The following is a 21,665-nucleotide window of genomic DNA, read 5'->3' on the forward strand; positions in this document are numbered from 1 at the left end:
TATTTACAAAAAGGAGATTTGTTTGCAGATGGAAAACATGACTTTGTTGTTTCCTTCAGCATGGATAGGAATTCAAAACTATTGCTTTAGTTAGCCTGTGTAGACAATTTGCACATGAAAAGTGAGAAAAAAAACACACCAATCAACAATCAGAGCATATTCAACAAGCTAAGATTTACAGTTAGTAAAATAACAATGGGTAAACAAGGAGAAATGCTATAATATAGGGAAGGATTTACCAATCCACAAAATCACTTCAGTAACGTTTTTTCTCACATGAAAGGGACAGCAAATAATTAAGTTTCCAATTTTAACTCATTTGTCTTCCTTGAGTTTAACATTTTACAAAAAATTGAAGGAAATAACCTGAGCCAGGATAAAACGGGGAAAAGAGAATGCATCTTAGGATCTGACACACCTTTCAAAACTACTGGTAAAAAGGACACAGCACACAGTGTAAATTGTAGGACAGGTAATCCTATCTTTTCTTATTATTTGACCTCTGCTATTAAACTTCTGGTAAACATTATTAAAAGTAAAGCATGTAAATTCCCTAAGACTCACCTCTGAGTCATTTTCCAGCTCCGTTATGCAAATAATACTTTCTACTCATTGCAGTTTGTATTTGTGATATATGCAAGCTGAAGAACATCAGGGCTGAGTCATCTGCCTAAGAGGATCACACTATAAATGTGATGGATTGTAACATTTTGCAGAGTACAAGAGGTAATTGAGTGAAGTCAATTAGGAAAGTAGGAGAGCTTATTGGAGAAGAAGGGAGAAATCTATATACTACTGTGACATCTTTTTTTGGCTAGGCTTTCCAAAAAACCTTAGTAGGTCATCTAGCCTGAGAATTTAAAGAATATTGGGAAGCTTTTTTTTTTTTTTTTTTTAATTCTGGCCTTTGTACCTATGAAAAAATTGAAAGTTTGCTACTGTAGAGGAAAGAATGTAATTTTCAGAACAATGCAGGTTATAAAAAAATGCATTCCTTAGAAATGTGAAATGTTTAAAATACTATTAAAACCAAGTACTTGCAAATTGAAAATACTACTTCTTACCTTGTTAAAATGTATCTATAGAGCAGCTCCTTCATTTTGTTTAGGTCAGGCAGCAAATATGTAATTGCTGGTTTCTTTACCTTCTTGTCCAAAATTGTATACTAATTCCTTAAGCAGTCCAAGTTTCCTCAGTATGTTTGTAATTAATTGAGGAGTCACGGCTAGGGTAACCAGAAGAAAATCATGTCTGAGTTCCCTAGAACTTCCCCTAAGTATATTCTTAGCATGTTTTTAATTAGAGAAAAAAAAAAAAAAAAAAAAAAAAAAAGGCATATACCGCTATTTTCATCTTACATTTTAGAGGTATTGTTTTGCACCAGCTGATTATCCAAGTGCTAACTTTGAAAAACACTGTATTTTTCATAACCTGTATATAAAGCACTTTGTATAAAGTTTTAATGTTAAGAAATAGTTGCAGGAAACTTCAGGACATCTAGCTCACAAGCTAACAACAGCAACAAAAAAGATAAGAAAGGGGAAAAAAAGGTTGTAGTGGGTAGTCACTACTAATTGTTAATTGCTACCCTATACTTTTAAGCTTTAATGAGTACACAAAATGGCACAAGGATCTACTTTCCAAATAATAAATGCTCCAGTAAGGAGCTGTATGATAGCTGAACTGAGGAAAGGAAAGAATCAATCTTTTAAGTTTAAATTCAACAGCAATTCTATTCTATTTTAAGGGCTAAAGGCGTCCTTTCTTCAAAAGTATTTAAGATGTCAAAGTGTCATCAACAGAAAGGATATGTCTTGTCTCTTTATATATGGATAGCTCACTTGGTTCTTTGCTGTAAGACGTGAACTAATGTGAAAAATAGACTCTTAGTTCTTCACTTCAGAAGATTTCTGAAGATACAGATTTTTAAGCACAGGAATAGTCTGCACAAATGACATGATGTGTATATTTAGAGATTTTGAGTGGGGCTTACACATGAGAAAATGTTCGATATTTTCATTTTCTTATTAAAATTTTGATCTTGACAAGTGGAAAACACAGAACTCCACTTCTGACTACGCTTGGTCCTGGCACAACAGAATTTTTAGTGATCTTCAGAAATGGATATTTGCAAACTGAAAGTCCTGGTACCTGTATGAGGAAAAGGGAATTCTGAACAAAAAGACTTGCTGTACTTATAACAATATATTAATTGAAATATTTCTATGCCAACTCTACTTAAGTCTCTAAAGATTAGGTATGTTGTTAAATAAGATTAGATCTGAGAATAATATCAGCCCATGCATGAGAATGTTTAGACTGGGAATTGTATGTGTCTGTGAGTAAAATTTGGCTACATTCTCTGCTGTTGCAGCTCTACTTTTATTTAATCAATATATACCATAAGAGAATTAGGCACTAGTGTTTCTTTCTTTTTCTTTCTTTTTTTTTTTTTTTTCCATTATATATTTCAGCATTTAGCCCATTGTAATTGTAATGCTTGAACGGTTAAGCATTCATCTGCTATGTTATTATCATTGCTGCTGCTGCTACTACAACTATTATTATTATTTCATATTGAGACTTTATTTTTTGGGGTTAGTATTTACATGTTGTAACCCATTCCAGTAAACTAATTATAGATACCATTCTCTCATGCAGTTACAAGTGACAGAGTACAAAAGCCAAATGTAGAAAGCTGGTTACTCAGTAAGATTTTCAAAATTTCAGCACAAAATCCTCACAGACAAATGGAGTTTTCTACAATTCCCATAAAGTTCACCCTGAAAAAAAAAGTTAATCAATCAAGCAAACAAACAAACACACACAACAAAATGGACTCTGCAAATGACTTTATGCCAAATCACAATATTTATATCCTTAAATGTCTTTGCAAATCTGTGCTAAAGTGGAGTAGGTCCTGACTGACTTTTCTGAGTAAAATTTATGCATCTGAAATCTAAATCTATTCCTATGGGGAAAAAAATATCAGTCTTTGTATAGGATCTCAGAACACAATCTTCTACAGTACCCCTCTTTTATATTTTGTTGATATAATAGCGTGATCCATTGTAATCTGCTTTTAAATTAAATCACATTTGAGCAACAGTTTCTGTAGTCTTTTGGCTTTGTGAAAGATATCATTACTGTCCTGCCACACAACTCTTTTCATGACTCCTCCCATTCCAAAGGAAAAGCAGCTTAGGAGAAATTACCATCAAGCAGGTGCACAGCTGGATTTGCCCTTGGCCAATTCTGTTCCATTTTTTTGCTAATGACTAGGATGGTAGAAAAGAAGGTACGATATATGTTATGTCTGACACCAAACTGGGAGGATTACCGCCTCTTTCATGGTCTGGTTCAAATTTCAATTACACTATGACAAAAGACAAGTAGATATGTCTATACTTCCTCAAGGATAAATCAAATGCACAAATGGGAAATGACTGGCTAAGGCAATATAGGGAAGCAAAGGGTCTCTCACAAAGTATGTGCAAGTCAGCGTCATGGGCTAAGTCAAACTTTTCATCTCAAACCTTCTTTCCCACTTATTGAATAAGGCACATCTCTCAAGCTGTGATGATTATTCAGTCTGCTCAATTACCTTGTCTAGCTGAAAGAAACATGGAAATAATCCCAAAGTTAAGGCAATGTATCAGAGATGTAATAAGGTGAGCTGTTGAGCTTCTCTCTTTGTGTCTGTCATCACATCCTAACTATGCTTTTCACTTGAATGAACTTGTTTATACTTTGCCTGCAAATCTTTTCTGTGCATTAAGAACGACTTAATAAATTCCAGTAAATATTGGCTGTGTCTATTATAGTGAATCCAATGTACTCCGGACATTGATTTCCTAGACACCAAAGTCTACGCTTGTAGTAATAACTTCATTACTCTAGAGCAGTACATCTCCAACAAAACTAATAACGGGTGTCTGACCTGTCCCAAACCATGCACAGGAACTCGACTGGAGAACTGCAGATAGGATGGGACCAAATTCTTCCTCGGACCATGCCAAGGACTTGGCATTGCTGTTTAACAATACTGGCAATTGTGTCCCAGCATCTAGCAGTATTCCTGGATGTTGTTTCATGTATGGTACTACAATGCTCCTAATCAATTTAGTTTTTCATGCCACAGCGGGTAGAAAACAATTAAGGTTTAAGTACTCTCAGAAGACCATTGTCCCTTTGGTTCAAGAATCTCCAGAGTACTCCTGCTCTAAGCTGAAAGGCTGGTAATTCAAGTTGACAAGTGAGTTGGAATATGTGTCTTTTGTGAGATGTCAGTCAGATCCTGTTGAAAAACATCCTAAAAATGGAAAGAAGATCTAAGAATGGACATTGTCTTGGACTACTTACAGTTAATGTTAAGATGCTATTGAAAAATATGTAAATCTTAGTTACTTTGGCAAGTATAACTAGGAATATTGTATGAAAGACCATGAGTACCTTGGTCAGGATTGGTAAGGCCTCGAGAACAGTGCTTTTTCCACTGTTGGGTTAACAGTCTTAAAATACGATGTGAACAAAATACATCACAGTCTAGGAGAGAGCCCAAAGACAGTACAGAGATTTAAAAGATATGATCTATCAGGAAAGCTTGAAATAACAGTATTTGCTCAGTACAGATAAGTGGTGGCTGAGTCATGAAATGATCTTCTTGTGTTTAAAGGCTGTTATAAAAAGATAGCGAGCAATTGTTCTCTGGGCAAGGGCAAGATGACATTAACTCAATTTGGATCAAGGAATATTTAAACTGACTACCAGGAAACCATTGCTATCTGGATGGTAAATGCTCAGTCTATCTAGAAAATGTCTTCTCATTGTCTGTCTTTAAGAATTGTAAGCAAACTACTGTCACAGAAAGTTTTCACTTGATTTGGCCTCCATTAATGTAGTTGCTTCATGTCTTGGGTTCCTTTCCTTTCCCCACCTCTATGCCTATGATTTGATGGTGAAATCTCATTCATTCCCATTCAGAAGTTTAGGAACAAGAATAGCATGTTTAGCTCCTCTCTCAATTTTATCTCATGTATGAGAAATCACTGTAGAATTAGGGTCTTACATGTCACAAAAGGACATTTATTCTCTGCAAATTGCAGCCAATTCAGAAGAGCACTGCTGCAATCATGGGACACTGTAAGAGAAAGAACAGTGCACAAATCCGTAGATAAATTCAGCTGAATTGCAGTTTAAATGTTGAGGGTATTATTGTCAGTTTGTTGGTGCTAATTAGGAAAGTATAAAGCCTTTTATAGTCTGACATTGTATAAGGTAAATTTCAGTCTAAAATACTTTTTAAAGGAGATCCATTGCTTGAGGTTTAATCGGATCCTAGGGTTGGTAAATATAACAGATGTTGTGTACTACTTCAGTTAGCTGAAGAGAGGCTGAAGATTGTCTCACTATGACCAATAGGACCTACCATTTAATTTCAATTATGTCATGCTGCTCAGTTTTATGCCTTGAGGTTGTCAATATTAGCAAGCCAAATATTATTTCATTTCATAGGAAGTATTGCCAGTTTGATTTTTTTTATTTTGGATGGAAAGAAAGGGAAAAACATGCAGCACTGGGCTTTCAGACATAAAAAGACTTTATTCATTGAGACACTGTATTCATATGAAGAATCATTCTTCTGAACTTTTGCAAAACTTCATAAAAAAATGCTGGTATTTTTATTTTTTATGTTGTAAGCCAAGATTTTCAAAAGTTTCTGCTCAGAGATGCTAGCTACAGTCTTCATAATTAGACAGTTTCATTCTGCCTAACAAGCTACTCTTACCAGACCTTTATATTTTGAAAGGAAGGAAAATGGCTTTACCTTGACCTTATCAAATAGCAATTGAGCTTTACAATAGGCTGCTGTACTGATCATCTTCACTGGCTTGTTCTTGCAAAAGCTGTATCAAAAGAAAACCTCTGGAGTAACAGCTTCTCCAGCCAGTAAGGTATTTACTTATTTTTTGTTCAGGTGAGGTTCCACTCTGATACTAAGTTAACTGGATGAGGAACTGTTCATTCTGAGATAACTTACCGCCTCAGCTGCATTATCAAGCCACTCTTTTGATTGATAGTTTTCCACCAAAGTTCTCTCTAACAAGGTCTACACTTTTATTCTCATCCCTCGTTTAAAAGGTTTGAGAAAACTCAAAAGTCTGTCATTCTTCATAAAACTCAACAAATCTTTACTAGCTTTGGTAAAGCACTGTATATCAATTATCTAAAATGTTAAAAGAGAAAAACTGAAACTGCAGAGCTGTCTGTAAATAAAGATTACTGATCTCATTTACCGTTACTATGCTTTCATGAGCAAACACAGTGTAGACAGAAATATCTAATTTCACAATGTCTCACCACGTTGTGGCAAGTCATCCAAATGACATAATTAAAATGCCATGGTCCTTTACTGGCCTGGGGGTTAAAGTCTTCAATCTCCTAGAATGATTTTGTGTTCTCTGAAAGCCCTTGGACATGTTGAGAACATTAAACAAAGGTTACGGAGGTAGCTGTGCCATCTCCAGTGTTCAGCAACACCACCTGAGGGGGAAACCTGCTTCCTTGGTCTTAATACAATCCAGTAACATACAATGTAAACTGGTTCCTCAAGGTCACGAATAAACATAGTAAGTGAAAAAGCTATGATGCAGTAGCTAAGAGGCATAGCTGAGGACTGTCATGAAGTGGTAGGTCATTGCCAATTCTGTCAGCCTGGTATGGGTGTCAACACGGTGACACCAGAATGCTTGATCTGTCCGACCAGGCGTTCTCTGAGACACAGAAAACACCCTGTCCTTGGGACTCCTGACCACAGAAACAGGTTTGACTCCTGGGAGGTGGTCAGAAAAACACCTGGTTTATTGTTCTTGTCTGCTGATAGTGAACAAGCACAAGACTATGATGAGGACTTGTCTGCCCCAGTCAAAGCATTTGCACCCCTTGGTTTTCCTTTCCCTGTTACTTGACCCTCCTTTTTCCTGTTCTTGTACCTCCCTTTCTCTACACCAATTTACTGCCAAACAAATGGTCTGGCCAACAGTAGTTAGATACAATTTCCACATAGATCCCAGATTTGATACATTTGTACCCAAATTCAATACTTCAGATGCTGTAATGAAGGCAATTTGGGTCTCACGAGGTATTGTTGATATGGTCACATAGGCACTGCTGGGCTTGCAAGAACCTGCTTCCTGGAAGGCCTCGGTATTCCCCCTCACTCTGCTCAATCATTTCTGACATAATTCCTCATTAATGATCTGCCAAACCTGTCTGTCCCTTCCACTACCTGGAGCTTTCATCAGCTTCTTATGTTGGTACCTGGCACATATATCAATTTCTCATATCATATCCTGTACTTTTCCACATCTTGTTAAGCTAGCTTCACTTCAGGGCAAGGCCTTGCCAACAGCCTAGTCTTTCACCTGCCAGCCTAACATGCACATATTGAATATGATGCATCTGCTGTTCAGCCTGTATGTCTCTTTTCGTTCTATGAAAATAGATGGATATGAAAAGAAGGTAGATAGGAACTTTCCCTGCTTTCTGTTTATATACATAAATGTACGGGGAGCCTGATAGTCAACCCAGAAAAGGAGCCAGCAAATTGTGTTCTTTGTTGTATCCTCAGAGTTCCTGGCATCAAAATTCACTTTGAGTCATGGTAATGTCTCTTAGATTATAACAGGATCTTTACACTTCTGCATCCTAGTATCTCTAACTTAGTATTGTCCTTTCAAATATACAGATCATATCTACTGCTCTTATATGAAAATGGCTGCTTTACAGTAAGATGCCCAAAGTTCAAGGGAAAGGCATTAATAAACCTTACCACATTTTAAGGGTTTAAATATACTAAAAAGAAAAAGAAAAAAAAAAAAAAAGAAAAAAAAAAAAAAGAAAAAAGGAGGTCTTGCTATCTAACAGACCTAAGATCTGACACTGTTCTTGACAGTACAACTTTGTTGTAAGATTTATGTATATTACAATATTTTAAATTCTACCTATTTCTGTATGCCAGATTCAATATTGGAAGAGTGAGTTACCTGAGTTTTTCAGGAAGAAGAGCATATTGTTAGCGAACTTGTTCTGTGTTAAGTCTTTATGAAACATGTATTAAGAATACCCTGACCTTACAGATTTAACTTGTCCCTCTGCACAATCTCTTATCAAGCACAAGGAAGAACAATCGTAAATGACATGTGGATTGATCTCTGGGAGTGCAATCCACTGAGAATACATTTTACAGAAGCCAATACATATCTGAGCCTTGATAACTTCACATACGTCTTTTTCCCAAATCAGTAGTCTTTTGAGGTATGAGTGATACTTACCTAGGTAAGCTCAGGCATATATTTATTTATCAGGGAGGGTACCCTGTTATGGAGTTCACTCTCAGGCATCTTGTGGGATATGACTAACACTCAGTGCAGGTAGAAAGGGAATCAAATATGACATATTTTACAGGTGTACCAATTTCTCTGATAACTGCTCTTATACTTTTTTTCCATGTACATAGGCTACCTGAAATGAAGGCAAGGCTTAGAATACACAATAATACAACAAAATATTATGTACTCAGAGTTTATATGTTTTTGTCAGTAAGGAGTTGAAGTATCTAAAGAGATCCAAAGGTGTTATTTTTTCTATGAATGCTATATCTCTTGTATTTTAGATAATTTCATGTCTGGTGGTAGAATTGGTACGCAGTTTTAATAGCATTGTGATAAATTAATACAGGATTTCATATAACTAAATAAAAACCGAGATGCATTGTAATTTGGTATAATCATAAGGCAGCTCATTACTAAAAGATTCCTTCAGTTTTAAATTCCTCTGGTCTCTGTGTTATTTCCCATTTGATTTTTCACTGCTTAGAACAGAACCTCTCCAGGTTGCATTCCTTTTCATGTTTATATAATCACTGTCACACAGACTGCTAGCAGAAACAAACAATAACACAATACCAAACAATAACTTTGCCCGGAAAAAACTGTGCAATAATTAATCAAAGACAGCAGAAATACGTTACCCACAAATTAAAGCCTCTATTATCTACAGAGAACTTTAAAGAACTGGACAGATACCCTTGAAGGTTACAAAGTCTGGCAAACAGTTAAACAGTTCTGTTCTATGTCCAGTCTGACGACCCATTAGAATGTGCTTCACAAAATGTCAGCTCACAAGTAATAAAAAAGAGACTAAAAACCAATATAGGAAGATGTTTTGGATTCATTCTTTGAAGGATTTGCTAGTTTCTCCCTTCCTGAGCTTCTCTGTCAAACTGTTCTTATTAATACACTGAGACAATGAGTTTTGATGGCATACACATTGATCCTATACTGAGAGACATGCTTGCATCCTGGCTATCTATTTCCTTGAAGAAGACATACAGAAGTTTATGAAATACTGTTACACCACAATAATAAGGAAAAAGGGCAGTGTGGATGTACATTGCTTTAATTATTTTAGAATAACACTGGGAATTGGGACTAGTGTGTGTCTGGGGATGTGAGAAAGTGGGCAATATCTGCTGCCTGTGTCAAGGCTGACTGATTTAGACTGACCTGTCCCATTCCTATACATGAAGAAACCAGCTGTAACAGGTGGTTATGGAGGAGCCTCTGTGTCCACTGTTCATACAGTGTTTATTTTTTCTCTCAGTTTCACTGTATTCTTCAAATTAAAGTACCTTAATTGCACCTGTGTCAAAGATATGGTAAAACATCACAAGCATGAAAGGATTCTAAGAAGCAGCCATAAAGGAATCTCCTCTGAAAGTATATACACAAATTATAATCAAGGTTTTGAAACCGTTTTCCCTGAAAACCGTTTTCCCTGAAACTTACTTTCATCTTCACTATGCATATATGTTCTTTTCCAGTATAGAGTAATACAGACATTTTATTTTTTTTTCTTTCAACATATTCTTTCAAATTTGGCTATGTCAGATTTATATATTTCTTTAAAAATATCTGTAAGCTATTTGTATAATCTATGTGTATACTTGTATACTTGTAAATTTATTTTATTAAGCAAAATAGAGCTGGAAAAATGCCTTTCCTCCTTTAAATAAGTATTTTCATGTTTCAATTAAAACATGATACTAAAACTTAAGGAGGAAAAATATTTTACCTTTCCTTTTTGCATATGAAAAAAGGCAAACTCATTATAATGCATGTTGTGCTTGTTTCTTACTTAAAATCTATAACATGGAGAAGTAAAAAAGAACTGCCATTTTGCGTAGAGTGTTTCAGAAATTACCCTTACAATCTCCTGTAAGGTCATTAACTACTTAACTACATTATACATTAATTACTACATTAAATATGTTAACTAGTTAACTACAGGAAGACATGGACAGCAGGAGCATGTGGTGACAACAGTGTCTGGAGTCAGTACATGGTGGTTGGGAAGCATCCTGGTGGGCTTGCTGTTGCCAGTTCTCACTGGCTGAGGGGAAACCTTCCACTGAGGCAGCAGAACCTGGCTGGAGGCTGGAGCATGCGATGGACAAAGACAGGCTAGGAGAGCAGGGTTTGCTCAGAGAAGGCTTAGGTAGGACCTTGCTGCTGTCTACAACCACCTAACCAGACGATAGAGGAGACTGAGCCAGACTCCCCCTGAAGAGGGACAGGTGGAGTGGCAGTGTACACAAGTCACAACATGGGAAATTCTGATTAGATATGAAGTTATTGTTGTTGGTTTATTATTATTATCATTATTGTTATTTGTTATTTTTATTTTTTACCAGGAGGGTCAAATACTGGGCCAGACTGCCCAGGAAAGTTATTCCACTCTGTGATTCTGTGACTGCCAGGAACTTCAGATATATTATTTTTCAGAACTTTATTCCCACATCTTGACCATATGTCAGTGAATGCAACTACTTTATGGACTTGTGTGCACTTAATGTTTCTTAAAAATAAAGTTTAAATATGTACATGTATGAAACAAACCACACGTTTTTTTCTTTATATGAAATATTGCTGTAAAAGACATCCCAACAGCTTGAATACATATTTATGGGGGCTTACAGGGGAATAAAGAAAATCTTTGTAAGGTTAAGCATCTGTGCTTTTTATAGAGAGACACAGCTTCAAACAGAATCTCATTTTGAGAAGGTTGTGAGTTTCATTATAAGTGGAAAGAGTCTTGGATGACTTTAAGTTTTTCAAATGTATTTCTAAAATTCAATGAGGTACATCAAGGGACAATGGAGAGTTGTGATATGACTTTTCTGTCTGAGTAGAACCTCATTAAGCATTTAAATAATTTTTGTATCATAATGTGTTTTGAACTGAGCATTAATATCTTGTATCAGGAGATGTCCTCTTTCCCTCATCGAAATCTGCATTGTTCTGCAGGTCAGGAAGTGGCAGGCAGATTGCAATTTGCCTAGTTTCTACCACCTGAATATAAACCAGTAGCACTCAGAGTGAAACAGTGAGTCCCTGGCATGGGACTGAACTTCTCAGTCCTAGCTCTCAGGAGAAGACGGTAAGTAGAGGCCAGATGGTGCTCAGTTTGCTCTCTGCTTCCTACCCATTTTTTGTGGGTTGAGGCAATGAGGTTGAGGACACTCTGCTTGCATGGGGCAGGGGATAACCAGCTTTCCCAGAGTGTGGGACCAGACAAACCTTTCTTTTCAGACACAGATAGTTTTGCTTATTTATGTAGAATGTTTCACTGATCCTTACATTCCATTAATAAGGCTCATAGTTTAGCCTTTTATTTGTTACTTAATTTTAAACCCGTGATTGTCACAGGTATTCATTCCTATATAAGTTATCTTCGAGTTGTGTTTACTTCAAGTGATTGTACTCCTGATTTTGGTTTATGCTGTTCATCTATTACAAATTATTTCAGATGAAGTTGCTCTACAATAGTAAAGTTTTACTAGTAAGGTAATTTCAATAGTAAATAGAAGTTGCAGTCTGTGTTTGATGGGAGTCATCTGGGACTAAAGAAATGGTTTTGCATCTGAAAATAGTGTCTAAGATGAGAAGAATTCTGGCTCTCAGAGGAATTCTCTATCAAAGTTGTCAAGTCATTAGATCTTATTTATTTCTCAAATGCTCTCTCTCTGTGAATTAACTGAATTGATTCTCTATTTAAATAATCCAACAGCATTTTAAGTTTAGTGAAAGACATTAATAAATTGCTTGTTGTTTGTGAATGTGTCCCAAATGAAAAGAAGTACCATGGAGCTGTTAGAAAGTGAGCTCACTTGTCATCTTCTTCAGATTGTTTATTTGCTTTCCTTTAATGTTTATCCTCTCTCTGAGTCCATTCATCCAAGCCACTTCACTGATGCTTCATGTGACTCAGCTCATGGAAACTTCTGGTGTAACTGGGATAGGCTAGTAGTGAAAATGAAGTCTTGCCACCCCAGGTTGGGTGGATTTTGCATTATTCAACTACAATGACTACAAGTTTGTATGCATTTACTGCAGGACTATCACATTTCCTCTCACTATCTGGCACTGACAGAGCCCTAAGTGCACTAATAGGCTTTAATGACCCTGCCTCCTCACATGGGACCCCTGCTCTTGCCCACAGCCCCAGAGCCCTATCACAGCAGAGTCCCCAGCCCCAGGCCCTGCCTGAGCTGTACTGTTGCTCTTGGGACATGCGTCACCACCTCATCATGTCTGGGACCTTACTACCAGTCCCCAGGCACCATCTGGGACTCTTCTGTGTTTCTCCTCAAAGCAGAAATCTGTCACCCAACAGTCTTTAGCTTGTACAATCCTGCACCTCTGTAGCATGCCCCTGATCTATATGGTTCTCCTGCAGAGGATTATGAGAGGATATAAGGGTCCAAAAATTTCTTTTGAGTAAGGGGCTCCTACACTACAGAGATGTAGGAAATTGAAGGATTTCATTCAGGAGCTCGAATACATAGTTGCTACTTTACCCACTGCTCTTTTTTTACTGACATACAAGCAGTGAAGTGAGATTTATCAGCTACTAGAAAATATTTTATCTTTTGCAAAGACCTCTTTGCATTAAGACTACACTAAATAATTGAGGAGATGATTTAAAATTTTTCTTTTGTTTTGGTTTTGATAGGGATTTTGTTGTTGTTAAAAACAGAAGCAAATTCTTTCCCTTCTGGTACTTCCTCCTACTAAAACTAAGTTGCAGCAACATTGCACCTATGAGTCACATGAAAGAAAAATGTATGTTTCTGCCAAGAATACCGCAGAAAAAAATAATCCCTATAGTTGTTATAAGTATATACATTAACAATGCTATTAGGAAGGGTGGTGTTCTATTGGATATGTTGTATGTGGTAAAGCTATGGGGTATGATGGGGCAGGGGTGGGAGTGGGGAAGGGGGGATGAGTGAGATATCTGCTCATATTAAGATTTTGTAGCAGCTGAGTATATGTCCCTCATTAATGTTCCCCAATGATTTTCCAACACCCATTTAATTCTTTAAAACTAGGTTCAGAGAGGATGTTAGTCTTCAAGATTTTCCATAGTGACATCCTGCAATGGAATGTAATTCTCACATCCACATAAGTGTAAGGGGACACACACACACACGCACACACACACAAGATTAAAAAAAAGAAAAAAAAACTTTATCAGGATCAGTATGACGTTTAACACAAAGTTGTATTTTTTGTATTGTAAAGATGGGGAAAAAAGGAGAGGGTAAAACAATTCTGTGTGGTGTTAACTTGTTCTTCATTATTCAAATAATGCTTTTTGTTCCAGATCAGTATTTCATCATACTTATTTGCTCATGGTATAAAGGAAAGTTCATGCTGCTTGACCATTGATTGATATTTTTAAACCAAAGCTTTTGCCTCTTAACATTTCTATCCTTCAAATTCACCATCTCTCATGATTTCTAGGTATGATTCAAACCCATGAGAATTTCAGTGTTAAGAAGCTGTTGAGAAAGAAAAGGAGAGATGTATTTCCATAGAGAAGACCTTATTTGAATTTCAAGTCGAGGAACAACAGACTGCAATTGAGAAAATTTTGCAAGATGATGCTTATAGAAATACTCATATACTTCTAAGGGAACTTCAGACTTTTTTGAAATAGCAGGTCTTAGAGAAGCTCGTGAAGAAGAGATTTTCCCAACCTATAAGGACTCACCTCAAGATGTTTGTTTACCCCCCTGTGAGGGAGATACATTGCTCTGCAAATGGCTGTATGTTGCACTCTAAATTCTAAGATAACACAGAACATGAAGAGACTTGCATAGGACTTTCATGCCTGGCTGCCTACCCTGGCAGTACAGATGATGTTCCCCTTGCTAGACAGCTCATGCAGGTTTATTTTGTTTGTTTGTTTGTTTGTTTGTTTTGTTTTGTTTTGTTTTATTTTAATTTTCTCAGATGTTGGCTAAGAGTCTGTGTTTGTGTTGAGGAAATTATTGACAAAAATGTCGATCATGACCCTTTTGGCTGATGTCAAATGTGGCAGAAAGGTTAGGTCAGAATGTAATGTTAAATTCCTCAGAACACAGACAACTTAATGCTTGGGGTAAAAATCAGTGTGAATTCAACCTAATGCATTGCTGTGCCTCACCACTTCCCTCACCCCCCCCCCCCCCCCCCCCCCGATCAGTAAAGGTTTTTGGGCATTATTTTCTTATGCATTAAAAATAGTTGTTGTCCCATCTGGGTAAGCTGATATGCTGTGGCATTTTGGAGCAGTCTGGATAAAAATAACAGGCAAATAAAGTCAACAGAAAACATCATACATCACAAAAAATTATTGTGTTAGTCTTCTTGCCTATCCATTGCGTCAAATATCTTATCACGTAATGAACCCATGAAAATATCAAAAACCTGTGTGCTAGAAATTTTAAAAAAGAATTTGCCTATACCATGATCCTTTTCCTTGTTTGGATGATGTTATGTCATATAAAATTGCTACAGAACTGCAAACTGTGACCTTTAGATCCATAGATCCATTATGAGGGATTTCTGTTACCAGAACTGGTTTGTTTGAGGAGACCAAGGAAAATTAGTAGGACAAACATCTGTAGTGCAGTGTAGCTTTTTCTAGTTTGTTCACAGCTTAAAATATAAGTGCTCCTTACCTTTCCAAAGGAACTCATGATTTAGGCATGACTATGCCTAAAAATTTCCAAGCATATAGTCACTTCAGGAACAGATGCCCTGGCCATATCTGTTGGCTGTCAATATGAATAATTTATTTATGGCCCCAGTGACCTAAGGGAAAAGCTGGTGCGTGAGGAATTAGGTACACTCAACATGCATGGGACTGGTGGTCACTGCCTGCTTTGCTACCTTTGTTGCCACTGGGATCCTCTGCCATACACACACCTAAATGCTGCAAGCTTCCAAAGTAAAAAGCAGAAAGAAGATGTGTTACCTGGGATGAACATAGTAAAAGAGGATGTTTAAGGCGCTGGTAAGTGGGATGAGTAAGGATTAACAGATGCTCATAAGAAGCGATGATGATGAAGTACACAAACCTGAATAACAACAAAATCAGTTGAAGTCAGAGGCCAACCCATATGTAACATTGTGCTGTAGGAAGGCAGTTGTGGGCTGCTGCTTTTGTGGCTGCAGGCTGCTTAGCTGAAACACTGCTAACCTTTCTGAGGCCTTGAAAAATTAGTTACTTATATTAAACTTATATAAAGTTCCCCTGAACTGTCCTCTTCCCTTGGGCAACAAACAGTCTCTAAATTACTTCTCAGAGTTGTGCCAGGAAGTGCTTTTAAATGTTGGAAAGTACACCATATATTTCTTAAAACCTTTTCTGCTTATTTAACTCCTGGCTCACCTACCTTAGCTACAGTAGAAAAATTGCAATTTTATAATTTTTCTGGGACACATGCAGAAAAGCAGGGTTCATAATGCGAATGCATGGGAGGAACATTTATTTTCCCCAGGTATACATCACCCTTTTCTTTTTCCACTGCAATTCATTATTGATTTATTTTTAAATACTGGAGAAAATACCTCTCTGCATTCATCACATGATTTCTTCTATTTAACAAGTATATATGTAAAGGTGTTGGGAGAATATGATGCAACTTGAGAACACTAGTAGGGAAATTATCTCTCTTCTTCCCCATTGCAGTCTGTGTTACCTCAGACTCATTGTGAAACAGATGTTCCCCAGAGCATTCTGCATAACAATTTTGTGAAGTTGATTCCTTGACATTTTCTGTGAATGTAATCAATATTCTCACATCAAAGAAAAACAAGCTCTCATGCTTATTTGTACTTGTAGAAATAAGCTTTGGAAGCCCTCATTTACCTTGTGTACTACTTCGTGAATTAAGTGCCCCACCAACCTGCAGTGTTTGTAGAGCAGAGCTTTGCTCAGGCTAAGGTTATCCTAATCCTCTTCTACATTCAAAACTGTGCTGTGGAAAATATAACATGTCCTGTTAGAGAGGTGCTGCCCATCTATTTAAGCCCTAAGTTGGCAAGCTCACAGTCCAAACACATAGCTGTTCCTCAAGAGCCTTTGTCAGCTGTTGTATGGCTCATGAGTTCATGGTTAGCAGAAGCCATCTATACTGTAATACTGTCAGGAACAATCATATGCTATACAATATACAAGGTTCTAATTTGCAGAGGTTGAAATATTGAAATGTTATTTCACTCTAAAACATTTCTTTTCTGAAAGAGTAAAGGAATTATTTTTCATTGAAATCAATTTAGCTTTGAAAGGTCCAAAGAGAGATTTCGCAAGATGCTTAAGTTGAATAGGTATGCCATAATAAGCGTGATTTAAATACATTGTGTTACTGCACTCCAGTACTTACAGACAAATATATCAATACAATAGCAATAAAGTAAAAATCCTGAGCAGAGTTATGGTTACATATTTTAGTGCACTGCTATTGTTTTATTAGTGATTATTTTTATTATCAGTATTTCTATATACTCTATATGCATGAACTGAAAAGTTAGTATGCAGACATAACGAGAAAGATACTTGTTCCCTAAAGACTTTACAGTGTGAGTATGTCATCTCTGTGCAGTCAGCATCTACAGCACGGGAAGTGTTGTGGTTTAACCCCGTCAGGCAGCTCAGCGCCACACAGCCACTCGCCCACTGCCCCCAGCTGGGATGGGGAGAGAATCGGAGAGGTAAAAGTGCCAGACCTCATGCGCTGAGACCAAGACAGCTCGCTAGGCAAAGCAAAAGCCGCACACAAGCACAGCAGAACAAGGAATCCATTTGCTGCTTCCTATCGGCAGGCAGGGGTTCAGCCACCTCCAGGAGAGCAGGGCACTCCTGGCCACCCCACCTGGGGAGCAGGGCACCCCACGGCACGGCTCCTTGGGAAGACAAGCGCCATCACCCCAACGTCCCCCCTGCCTCCTCCTTTCCCCCAGCTGCTATCGCTGAGCACAGCACCACAGGGTGTGGGACATCCCTTTGGGCAGCCTGGGCCAGCTGTCCTGGCCGTGTCCCCTCCCAGCTCCTGGGGCACCCCCAGCCTCCTCGCTGGCTGGGCAGCAGCAGGAGCAGGAGAGACCTCGGCTCTGTGCGAGCACTGCTCTGCAGTGACTGAAACATCCCCGTGTTATCACCCCTATTTTCATCACAAATCCAAAGCACAGCACTGTGTGAGCCTCTACAAAGAAAATTAACTCTGTCCCAGCCAAAACCATGACAAGAAGTTAATAGCTCTGAGACACACCTGCCATATCACTCCAGTGGGAGGGTGATCTCCTTTCAGAATAATGGTGGAGAAATCCTGTTTTGATAAATTATAGGCAAACTGGTATATACAATGTTGCTCAAAGGTAGCTGGTCTCATTTCTGTTTACCTCTGAAGACTACTGGCATAGGCATCCGCCTATGTGGGCTACTCAGAGGGAGCTCCAGGCAGCCATCAGCTTATGCATTGAAATGGTTGTGATTTGGCAAGTGGGAAGCTGGGATGCTTCACTGGGGACTGAACAGTAAAAATGCAGTCCCTCTTGAATGGTGCTGGTCTTGTCACTAGCATTAACATTGCAGTGACTTTAAATGGTCTCGGACATTGTTATGTTGTGGAAAGCAAGAAATACAGAGAAATTCGGGATACTTGGTGTAAACAGAGCAGGAAGGAAAACTGAAGTAAAACCAGAGGAAACACCTGTACTTCAAATAAATAATGCCACCTTCTCTTCTGCACTTGCTTGGTTTGTCACCAAATTGACCTTATTTTATGTCTCCTCGTGGCTAGCAGTTGAGGACTATTCAGTAGAAAAATCATGCAGTCTTTGCTATCTGGCCAGGACAAAATGCAAATCAGGGCTTTAAGAAGGTAGCTGGTGGCTGAATCTGCACCATAAACACACGTGTAGAATCTGTCTTGTAAAACATCTATAAAAAATCTGTAAAATGGTTAATGATGGTAATGGCATCTATTAAGTTTTAGTGTAACCATAGTTATTTTATGCATTCTAAACCACAGTTGCTTAGGTGTCTAGGTAGAGATTTAGATGTCTATTTAGGTGGGTAGCTTGAATATGTTACCTTCAGATTTTCTGGAAGTAGAATGAACCAGGTTCACCCATAAACTGAGCAAGCATGAGGTACTTGCTTAAGTGCCTGAGAGTATTTGGAATGATAGGTTTCAAACATTTTATTTTATTGGCTCCAAAATACCAGGAAAAAAAAAAAAGTTTTTTTTTTTTTTTTTTTTTTTTTTTTTCCCCCTATCTTTTAAAAATACAAATTTACATTCATATTGGATCAAATGTTCTTTTCTGTAGCATTGGGAGATTTTTTTATTTTTTATTTTTTTTACTTCAGACCCTGTTCTTTACAGCTTTTATTTTTTCTGTGCTTCAGTTAACCTATCTTCTCAAGTTGATACTATACAAAAAAAACAAAATGGATACAATAGTACAATTGATAGGAACTGGAAACCTCAGCATCTACCAGAGATTCAGTATATGCAGCTGCTCTCCAAAATGCATGCATTTGTTCTACTCAGCTTGATCAAGGTATAAATCAGAAAGGAGGATTCTGCCCACTGAACATTTTAAAAAGACTGATAGAGATGCAGATGGGTTCTGTAAAACAGGAGACTCTGAATCTAAATGTGAAATGAAATATAGATGAAAATGCCTTGCCTCAGACAGTTTAAATATTAATATCAATATCTCTTGGATGAAAAAGACCAGTATTTTGTGGTTGTGACATTTCCCACAGTTACAAAACAAGCAGATTTCTTAGGGATAGTTCTGAACTATATGGAAAAGAAATCTATTTTGTAAATGGTGGTATGATTTTGTATTCAATGCAGCCTAAATTGTTAAGTTCCATTATATGTCTACATTTTGGGGTTTGAAAATAAAGAAGGAAAAACTTTTAATGTCTTTAGAAGTAGATGTCTGTTATACCATGCCCAGATTCTGCAATAACTGTTGAGTAGACTTACCTGTTTTCATTGCTTATGTAAATTTTTTTTTTCAGAATCAAACACTTTATACAGATGGAGATTATAAATTTTCTCTTTGTCCTAGATAACAAATCCACTATTTCTAATAGAATTGGATGGCATTAATAATGTGAAACTTTTCCACCATCTGGTGAAGAAATCTTGTGGGAAACTTTTTAACAGAAAACAAGGTCTGGTTTGTAAATACTGACTCAAACGCAGATATTCTGGGTTTTGGGTGTTCTTAAAATGAACAGTAGATGGCTTCAGAGGATATTCCCACCAGTGAACAACCACTGCAGATAATAGCAGAAGACAGCCACAGATCATACAGAACAAAGCCCAAATATTGGTATGGGAATATCAGGTTTTCCTTTTGGCATGCACTGCTATTAAAATAAAATAAAATAAAGTAATAAAAATGGCCTGTTTGCCTAAAATACTGTCAAAATTCTCCAAATAAAGTCTAAAGCCATACGGTTAGGATTTGTATTTGGCTGTACTGGATTACACTGAAAGTCTGCTGAGTTTAGTGTCCCCCATGAGAGTGAAGCTGGTAGCACAGATGTAGGTAAAGGGTTTCTGAAGAGGGCAAGTATTTAGTGAAGCTTCTTCCCATGAGCCTTTCCAACTCCTGCTAATCTGTTGTATTCATGATTCTGTGGTTAATAATAACTGATACATCTATCTTCTGCCAAACTGTCTTTCAACACATAATGCTGTCTTTCATCACATCATAGCAATGAGTTCATCGTTTAGGTATGCATTTTTTGTCATATTTGTGCCTGTGAATTTATGAGTGTTTATTTCATGGAATATTTACTCAGTGTTATCTCTTTTGTGACAATCATGACTTCATAAGCCTGTAGCATTATCCATCCCTCCCCACAAATGTTTCTTATGCAGATGAGCGTCTGATGAGTTTTCTTCCTCCTCATCCAGGAACTGTTCAGTAACTTTGTTCATTCTTGCCACCTTCTCTCTGCTTGTCTAGTTCTACATCTTTTTTTGAGAAGATGTGATGGCTAGATCTGTACAATACCACAGCAACATTTTCTCGTTTTCTCCTTTGTTCTTGTCAAGGGGGTGGGGAATGGGGTGGTGACAACACACAAAAACAAGCCCACAAACATTGTATTATCTTCTTCATTATTGTAGTTAAGCAGTTAAAACCACAGCTCCTGTAAATGATATTATTTTTGAAATTTCAGAATATTTTATATGTGAAGATGTGCCCCCATCCGCTTGACAAACCAGACCAAACCAAAACAAAAACAGCTTTTAATATTTGGATAGACTGATGTAAATATCTGTAAATATCTTCTAATTTTACATATACAGTGTTGTGGTTTAACCCGGCTGGCAGCTAAACACCACACAGCCGTTCGCTCACCCTCCCCCCTCCCTCTCTGGGATGGGGGAGAGAAACGGGAAAGTGAAGCCTGTGACTTCAGATAAAGACAGTTTATTAAGATAGAAAATAATAATAATAATAATAATAATATGTACAAACAAGTGATGCACAATGCAATTGCTCACCACCCGCTGGCCGATGCCCAGCCCAACCCCGAGCAGCCGGCCCCCCACCCCAGCTAGCCACCCCTAGATATTGTTCAGCATGCCGTCAGATGGTATGGAATACCCCTTTGGCCAGTTTGGGTCAGCTGTCCTGGGTCTGTCCCCTCCCAGCTCTTGCTGCACCCCCAGCCTGCCTGCTGGCAGGACAGAGCGAGGAGCTGAAAAGTCCTTGGCTTAGTGTAAGCACTGCTCTGCAGCAATTAAAACATCAGCATGTTATCAGCACTCTTCTCATCCCAATCCAAAACATAGCACCCTACCAGCTACTAGGAGGAAAAATAACTGTCCTAACTGAAACCAGGACATACAGGAACAGTTTGAATTGTCTCACCTTTGGAGTAATTCCAGTATTTGGTCACAGTATTGTGTTTTGTGCAAACAACAAAGAAAAGTTTTTTTTCCCACATATACGTGTGTGTGTATACATAAATACATAAGAAAGTCTGTGTTCTTCATTCTTAAAAAAAAAAAAATATATGTAAATGCTACTTCAGAAAAAAAAAATAGATCCCCAAATGAACCATATTTTAATATATTAATAGATTTAACATTTTATTCTTAAAATGTTAGAGATAGCTAGTCTTTTAGCCTGTTCTTAGCAATGTCATTTCTCTCAAAACTTGAGATGAAGTGAGAACATACTAATCTTTTGCATTTCAAGTAACTTCCTTTGCAATATTGAATTTATAAA

Source organism: Oxyura jamaicensis, chromosome 3 (assembly GCF_011077185.1).
Source record: "Oxyura jamaicensis isolate SHBP4307 breed ruddy duck chromosome 3, BPBGC_Ojam_1.0, whole genome shotgun sequence".
Classification (NCBI taxonomy): Eukaryota; Metazoa; Chordata; class Aves; order Anseriformes; family Anatidae; genus Oxyura; species Oxyura jamaicensis.